General features: G+C 40.3%; 1 long non-coding RNA gene across 2 annotated transcripts in view; it reads left to right on the top strand.

Annotated features, from left to right (window-relative positions):
* Positions 1-869, top strand: part of LOC130047779 (uncharacterized) — a 5,756-nt gene extending 4,887 nt beyond the window's left edge. For both annotated transcript variants that reach the window (XR_008796595.1, XR_008796594.1), the window contains one exon: positions 1-869. This exon is cut by the window's left edge and continues 603 nt beyond it. This is a non-coding gene — a long non-coding RNA (uncharacterized LOC130047779).
* The last annotated feature ends 8,341 nt before the right edge of the window (positions 870-9,210 follow it).

Raw genomic sequence — 9,210 nt, 5'->3', positions numbered from 1 at the left:
CTCACCTGAGCTGAAAGCTCAAGTGAGCTTTTCTGATCGCCTGTTGTTCATTGTCTGTCCGTGCATGATTAAACATTTTATATTTTCTCCAGAAGCACTGGGCCAATAATAACCAAACTTAACCAAAAGTATCCTTGGGTAAAGGGCTTTCGAGTTTGTTCAAATGAAGGGTCATGCCCTCTTCAAAGGGGAGATGACCACAAAAATAGGGTGGGTCATTTAATTTTTTTATCAAGAACCATTGGGCCAGGAGAGCTGAAATGTACATGAAAGCTTCCTGACATAGTACAGATTCAAGTTTATTGAAATCATGGCCTCCTGGGGTTGTATGGGGCCACAATAGAGAATCAAAGTTTTACATACAATTATTCAGGAAAACTCTTTCAATATGAGCCAAGGTGGCTCAGGTGAGCGATGTGGCCCATGGGCCTCTTGTTCAACATATAGAATAAATAGTTATGTTGTATTTCCCATGGAACATTGAAACGTTTAATGCGTTTACCAATTAATCACTGAAAGAAAGATAAAATTGTTGTTTCATATGTTTTATGAAAACTTAAAGATGTTTCATTTCTTTTCATGAAAGACCCCTTAATTACCCAGTAATAAATAATCAATTCTTAACAGATTATGTAAATTTGATTTATATTAAGGATGTTTGATCTGATTACCCATCATTATCAATCTGTCTAATATGGCCATCATGTGTTACTATTGCTACGCAATCTTGGAGCATGAGGTAGAATGCGAGCCAGCTCTTTCATAAGTACATGTATCTGGAAAATATTTCAATGTCAAAGGTTACAACAATGTGATAATTTAATCATTGTATGTCTAAGGTGTTGATAATAAAACTGTTATCTGTTCAACTTTTTCTTCTTAATTAAAATCAAGACTAAGTAACAGAGGAAATTGTGGAAAAAAATGTCTGTCAAATACGTCAAGCTCTTACATGTAGTAGTTGCAGATTCAACTATTTATAGAGATACTGAGTTATGATGCACACAAAAATGGGTCTGGCACAAAAATGTTGATTTAGCTCAAGATGACTGGAAAAGTCTATAACACAGAGAGACTGGGTATTTATTCAATTGTGCATTGATTGATTGAATATTGTTAAACGTCCCTCTCGAGAATATTTCACTCACATTGAGACGTCACCACTGGCGGTGAAGGGCTGTAAAATTTAGGCCTATGCTCGGCGCTTATAGACATTGAGCAGGGAGGAATCTTTATTGTCCCACACCTGCTGTGACACAGGGCCTCTGTTTTTCCGGTCTCATCCGAAGGAATCGCCTCTTACGACAAGCAAGGGGGTACTGAGGATCTATTCCAACCCGAATCCCCACGAGACTATTCAATTGTGCCTGATGATTAAACTAATAATAAACATGTATGGAAAATTTATTATCAGTGAAATACGATACTGTTGTACAGAGACAAAGTTGCATTTTATAGGCTAAGACAGTGTAAGGCTCTACAGGGACTAGGTTATGCTCTACAGGGACTAGGTTATACTCTACAGGGACTAAGCTATGCTCTACAAGGACTGGGTTATACTTTACAGGGACTAGGTTATGCTCTACAGGGACTAGGTTATACTCTACAGGGACTAGGTTATACTCTACAGGGACTAGGTTATACTCTACAGGGAATAGGTTAGGCTCTACAGGGATTGGGTTATACTCTACAGGGACTAGGTTATACTTTACAGGGACTAGGTTATGCTCTACAGGGACTAGGTTATGCTCTACAGGGACTAAGCTATGCTCTACAAGGACTGGGTTAGGGTTTACAAGGATTGGATTAGATGCATGTGAACTGGATCATATCCTAATTAGTATTAGAGTCAGGCCCGTGAACTCAATCACATTTTTTATTAGTGTTAGAATCAGGCCCATGAACTGAATCATACCCTAATTAGTGTTAGAATCAGGCCCGTTAACTGGATCATATCTTAATTAACGTTAGAGTTAGGCCCGGGAACTCAATCACATTTTATTTAGTGTTAGAATCAGGTCCGTCAGTTGGATCATATCCTAATTAGTGTTAGAATCAGGCCCGTGAACTGGATCATATCCTAATTAGTGTTAGAATCAGGCCCGTGAACTGGATCACATCCTAATTAGTGTTAGAATCAGGCCCGTGAACTCAATCACATCCTAATTAGTGTTAAAGTCAGGCCCCTGAACTGGATCATATCCTAATTAGAGACCTGTTAACTGAATCACATCTTAATTAGTGGTAGAATGAGGTCCGTGAACATGATCATATCCTAATTAGTGTTAGAATAAGGCCCGTGAACTGGATCATATCCTACTTAGTGTTAGAATCAGGCCCGTGAACTGAATCACATCCTAATTAGTGTTAGAATCAGGCCCGTGAACTCAATCACATCCTAATTAGTGTTAGAGTCAGGCCCGTGAACTGGATCATATCCTAATTAGAGGCCCGTGAACTGAATCACATCTTAATCAGTGTTAGAATTAGGCCCGTGAACTGGATCATATCCTAATTAGTGTTAGAATCAGGCCTGTGAACTCAATCACATCCTAATTAGTGTTAGAGTCAGGCCCGTGAACTGGATCATATCCTAATTAGAGGCCCGTGAACTGAATCACATCTTAATCAGTGTTAGAATTAGGCCCGTGAACTGGATCATATCCTAATTAGTGTTAGAATCAGGCCCGTGAACTCAATCACATCCTAATTAGTGTTAGAGTCAGGCCCGTGAACTGAATCATATCCTATTTAGAGGCCCATGAACTGAATCACATCTTAATCAGTGTTAAAATTAGGCCCGTGAACTGGATCATATCCTAATTAGTGTTAGAATTAGGCCCGTGAACTGGATCATATCCTAATTAGCGTTAGAGTCAGGCCTGTGAACTGGATCATATCCTAATTAGAGACCTGTTAACTGAATCACATCTTAATTAGTGGTAGAATGAGGTCCGTGAACATGATCATATCCTAATTAGTGTTAGAATAAGGCCCGTGAACTGGATCATATCCTAATTAGTGTTAGAATCAGGCCCGTGAACTGAATCACATCCTAATTAGTGTTAGAATCAGGCCCGTGAACTCACTCACATCCTAATTAGTGTTAGAGTCAGGCCCGTGAACTGGATCATATCCTAATTAGAGGCCCATGAACTGAATCACATCTTAATCAGTGTTAGAATTAGGCCCGTGAATTGGATCATATCCTAATTAGTGTTAGAATCAGGCCCGTGAACTGGATCATATCCTAATTAGTGTTAGAATCAGGCCCGTGAACTCAATCACATCCTAATTAGTGTTAGAATCAGGCCCGTGAACTCAATCACATCTTAATTAGTGTTAGAGTCAGGCCTGTGAACTGGATCATATCCTAATTAGAGACCTGTTAACTGAATCACATCTTAATTAGTGGTAGAATGAGGTCCGTGAACATGATCATATCCTAATTAGTGTTAGAATAAGGCCCGTGAACTGGATCATATCCTAATTAGTGTTAGAATCAGGCCCGTGAACTGAATCACATCCTAATTAGTGTTAGAATCAGGCCCGTGAACTCAATCACATCCTAATTAGTGTTAGAGTCAGGCCCGTGAACTGGATCATATCTTAATTAGAGGCCCGTGAACTGAATCACATCTTAATCAGTGTTAGAATTAGGCCCGTGAACTGGATCATATCCTAATTAGTGTTAGAATCAGGCCCGTGAACTGGATCATATCCTAATTAGTGTTAGAATCAGGCCCGTGAACTCAATCACATCCTAATTAGTGTTAGAATCAGGCCCGTGAACTCAATCACATCTTAATTAGTGTTAGAGTCAGGCCTGTGAACTGGATCATATCCTAATTAGAGACCTGTTAACTGAATCACATCTTAATTAGTGGTAGAATGAGGTCCGTGAACATGATCATATCCTAATTAGTGTTAGAATAAGGCCCGTGAACTGGATCATATCCTACTTAGTGTTAGAATCAGGCCCGTGAACTGAATCACATCCTAATTAGTGTTAGAATCAGGCCCGTGAACTCAATCACATCCTAATTAGTGTTAGAGTCAGGCCCGTGAACTGGATCATATCCTAATTAGAGGCCCGTGAACTGAATCACATCTTAATCAGTGTTAGAATTAGGCCCGTGAACTGGATCACATCCTAATTAGTGTTAGAATCAGACCCGTGAACTCAATCACATCCTAATTAGTGTTAGAATTAGGCCCGTGAACTGGATCACATCCTAATTAGAGGCCAGTGAACTGAATCACATCTTAATTAGTGTTAGAATCAGGTCCGTGAACTGGATCATATCCTAATTAGTGTTAGAATTAGGCCCGTGAACTGGATCATATCCTAATTAGTGTTAGAATCAGGCCCGTGAACTCAAATCACATCCTAATTAGTGTTAGAGTCAGGCCCGTGAACTGGATCATATCCTAATTAGCGTTAGAATCAGGCCCGTGAACTGAATCACATCCTAATTAGTGTTAGAATCAGGCCCGTGAACTCAATCACATCCTAATTAGTGTTAGAGTCAGGCCCGTGAACTGGATCATATCCTAATTAGAGGCCCGTGAACTGAATCACATCTTAATCAGTGTTAGAGTCAGGCCCGTGAACTGGATCATATTCTAATTAGTGTTAGAATGAGGCCCGTGAACTCAATCACATCCTAATTAGTGTTAGAGTCAGGCCCGCGAACTGGGTCATATCCTAATTAGAGGCCAGTGCACTGAATCACATCCTAATTAGTGTTAGAATCAGACCCGTGAACTCAATCACATCCTAATTAGTGTTAGAATTAGGCCCGTGAACTGGATCACATCCTAATTAGAGGCCAGTGAACTGAATCACATCTTAATTAGTGTTAGAATCAGGTCCGTGAACTGGATCATATCCTAATTAGTGTTAGAATCAGGCCTGTGTACTCAATCACATCCTAATTAGTGTTAGAATTGGGTCCGTGAACTGGGTCATATCCTAATTAGAGGCCAGTGAACTGAATCACATCTTAATTAGTGTTAGATTCAGGTCTGTGAACTAGATCATATCCTAATTAGTGTTAGAATCAGGCCCGTGTACTCAATCACATCCTAATTAGTGTTAGAATCGGGTCCGTGAACTGGATCACATCCTAATTAGTGTTAGAATCAGGCCCGTGTACTCAATCACATGCTAATTAGTGTTAGAATCAGGCCCGTGAACTCAATCACATCCTAATTAGTGTTAGAGTCAGGCCCGTGAACTGGATCACATCCTAATTAGAGGCCCGTGAACTGAATCACATCTTAATTGGTGTTAGAGTCAGGCCTGTGAACTGAATCACATCCTAATTAGTGTTAGAAGCAATCCCGTGAACTCAATCACATCCTAATTAGTGTTAGAGTCAGGCCCGTGAACTCAATCACATCCTAATTAGTGTTAAAGTCAGGCCCCTGAACTGGATCATATCCTAATTAGAGGCCCATGAACTGAATAACATCTTAATTAGTGTTAAAATTAGGCCCGTGAACGGGATCATATCCTAATTAGTGTTAGAATCAGGCCCGTGAACTCAATCACATCTTAATTATTGTTAGAGTCAGGCCTGTGAATTGGATCATATCCTAATTAGAGACCTGTTAACTGAATCACATCTTAATTAGTGGTAGAATGAGGTCCGTGAACATGATCATATCCTAATTAGTGTTAGAATAAGGCCCGTGAACTGGATCATATCCTACTTAGTGTTAGAATCAGGCCCGTGAACTGAATCACATCCTAATTAGTGTTAGAATCAGGCCCGTGAACTCAATCACATCCTAATTAGTGTTAGAGTCAGGCCCGTGAACTGGATCATATCCTAATTAGAGGCCCGTGAACTGAATCACATCTTAATCAGTGTTAGAATTAGGCCCGTGAACTGGATCATATCCTAATTAGTGTTAGAATCAGGCCTGTGAACTCAATCACATCCTAATTAGTGTTAGAGTCAGGCCCGTGAACTGGATCATATCCTAATTAGAGGCCCGTGAACTGAATCACATCTTAATCAGTGTTAGAATTAGGCCCGTGAACTGGATCATATCCTAATTAGTGTTAGAATCAGGCCCGTGAACTCAATCACATCCTAATTAGTGTTAGAGTCAGGCCCGTGAACTGAATCATATCCTATTTAGAGGCCCATGAACTGAATCACATCTTAATCAGTGTTAAAATTAGGCCCGTGAACTGGATCATATCCTAATTAGTGTTAGAATTAGGCCCGTGAACTGGATCATATCCTAATTAGCGTTAGAGTCAGGCCTGTGAACTGGATCATATCCTAATTAGAGACCTGTTAACTGAATCACATCTTAATTAGTGGTAGAATGAGGTCCGTGAACATGATCATATCCTAATTAGTGTTAGAATAAGGCCCGTGAACTGGATCATATCCTAATTAGTGTTAGAATCAGGCCCGTGAACTGAATCACATCCTAATTAGTGTTAGAATCAGGCCCGTGAACTCACTCACATCCTAATTAGTGTTAGAGTCAGGCCCGTGAACTGGATCATATCCTAATTAGAGGCCCGTGAACTGAATCACATCTTAATCAGTGTTAGAATTAGGCCCGTGAATTGGATCATATCCTAATTAGTGTTAGAATCAGGCCCGTGAACTGGATCATATCCTAATTAGTGTTAGAATCAGGCCCGTGAACTCAATCACATCCTAATTAGTGTTAGAATCAGGCCCGTGAACTCAATCACATCCTAATTAGTGTTAGAGTCAGGCCCGTGAACTGGATCATATCTTAATTAGAGGCCCGTGAACTGAATCACATCTTAATCAGTGTTAGAATTAGGCCCGTGAACTGGATCATATCCTAATTAGTGTTAGAATCAGGCCCGTGAACTGGATCATATCCTAATTAGTGTTAGAATCAGGCCCGTGAACTCAATCACATCCTAATTAGTGTTAGAATCAGGCCCGTGAACTCAATCACATCCTAATTAGTGTTAGAGTCAGGCCCGTGAACTGGATCATATCCTAATAAGAGGCCCGTGAACTGAATCACATCTTAATCAGTGTTAGAATTAGGCCCGTGAACTGGATCATATCCTAATTAGTGTTAGAATCAGGCCCGTGAACTCAAATCACATCCTAATTAGTGTTAGAGTCAGGCCCGTGAACTGGATCATATCCTAATTAGCGTTAGAATCAGGCCCGTGAACTGAATCACATCCTAATTAGTGTTAGAATCAGGCCCGTGAACTCAATCACATCCTAATTAGTGTTAGAGTCAGGCCCGTGAACTGGATCATATCCTAATTAGAGGCCCGTGAACTGAATCACATCTTAATCAGTGTTAGAGTCAGGCCCGTGAACTGGATCATATTCTAATTAGTGTTAGAATGAGGCCCGTGAACTCAATCACATCCTAATTAGTGTTAGAGTCAGGCCCGTGAACTGGGTCATATCCTAATTAGAGGCCAGTGCACTGAATCACATCCTAATTAGTGTTAGAATCAGACCCGTGAACTCAATCACATCCTAATTAGTGTTAGAATTAGGCCCGTGAACTGGATCACATCCTAATTAGAGGCCAGTGAACTGAATCACATCTTAATTAGTGTTAGAATCAGGTCCGTGAACTGGATCATATCCTAATTAGTGTTAGAATCAGGCCTGTGTACTCAATCACATCCTAATTAGTGTTAGAATTGGGTCCGTGAACTGGGTCATATCCTAATTAGAGGCCAGTGAACTGAATCACATCTTAATTAGTGTTAGAATCAGGTATGTGAACTAGATCATATCCTAATTAGTGTTAGAATCAGGCCCGTGTACTCAATCACATCCTAATTAGTGTTAGAATCGGGTCCGTGAACTGGATCACATCCTAATTAGTGTTAGAATCAGGCCCGTGTACTCAATCACATGCTAATTAGTGTTAGAATCAGGCCCGTGAACTCAATCACATCCTAATTAGTGTTAGAGTCAGGCCCGTGAACTGGATCACATCCTAATTAGAGGCCCGTGAACTGAATCACATCTTAATTGGTGTTAGAGTCAGGCCTGTGAACTGAATCACATCCTTATTAGTGTTAGAAGCAATCCCGTGAACTCAATCACATCCTAATTAGTGTTAGAGTCAGGCCCGTGAACTGGATCATATCCTAATAAGAGGCCCGTGAACTGAATCACATCTTAATCAGTGTTAGAGTTAGGCCCGTGAACTGGAACATATCCTAATTAGTGTTAGAATCAGGCCCGTGAACTCAAATCACATCCTAATTAGTGTTAGAGTCAGGCCCGTGAACTGGATCATATCCTAATTAGCGTTAGAATTAGGCCCGTGAACTGGATCATATCCTAATTAGCGTTAGAGTCAGGCCTGTGAACTGGATCATATCCTAATTAGAGACCTGTTAACTGAATCACATCTTAATTAGTGGTAGAATGAGGTCCGTGAACATGATCATATCCTAATTAGTGTTAGAATAAGGCCCGTGAACTGGATCATATCCTAATTAGTGTTAGAATCAGGCCCGTGAACTGAATCACATCCTAATTAGTGTTAGAATCAGGCCCGTGAACTCACTCACATCCTAATTAGTGTTAGAGTCAGGCCCGTGAACTGGATCATATCCTAATTAGAGGCCCGTGAACTGAATCACATCTTAATCAGTGTTAGAATTAGGCCCTTGAATTGGATCATATCCTAATTAGTGTTAGAATCAGGCCCGTGAATTGGATCATATCCTAATTAGTGTTAGAATCAGGCCCGTGAACTGGATCATATCCTAATTAGTGTTAGAATCAGGCCCGTGAACTCAATCACATGCTAATTAGTGTTAGAATCAGGCCCGTGAACTCAATCACATCTTAATTAGTGTTAGAGTCAGGCCTGTGAACTGGATCATATCCTAATTAGAGACCTGTTAACTGAATCACATCTTAATTAGTGGTAGAATGAGGTCCGTGAACATGATCATATCCTAATTAGTGTTAGAATAAGGCCCGTGAACTGGATCATATGCTAATTAGTGTTAGAATCAGGCCCTTGAACTGAATCACATCCTAATTAGTGTTAGAATCAGGCCCGTGAACTCAATCACATCCTAATTAGTGTTAGAGTCAGGCCCGTGAACTGGATCATATCTTAATTAGAGGCCCGTGAACTGAATCACATCTTAATCAGTGTTAGAATTAGGCCCGTGAACTGGATCATATCCTAATTAGTGTTAGA

This window comes from Ostrea edulis, chromosome 7, assembly GCF_947568905.1.
Source record: "Ostrea edulis chromosome 7, xbOstEdul1.1, whole genome shotgun sequence".
NCBI lineage: Eukaryota > Metazoa > Mollusca > Bivalvia > Ostreida > Ostreidae > Ostrea > Ostrea edulis.
Note: the sequence above shows the minus strand (reverse complement) of the source record. Positions and strands in the feature narration are given on the sequence as shown.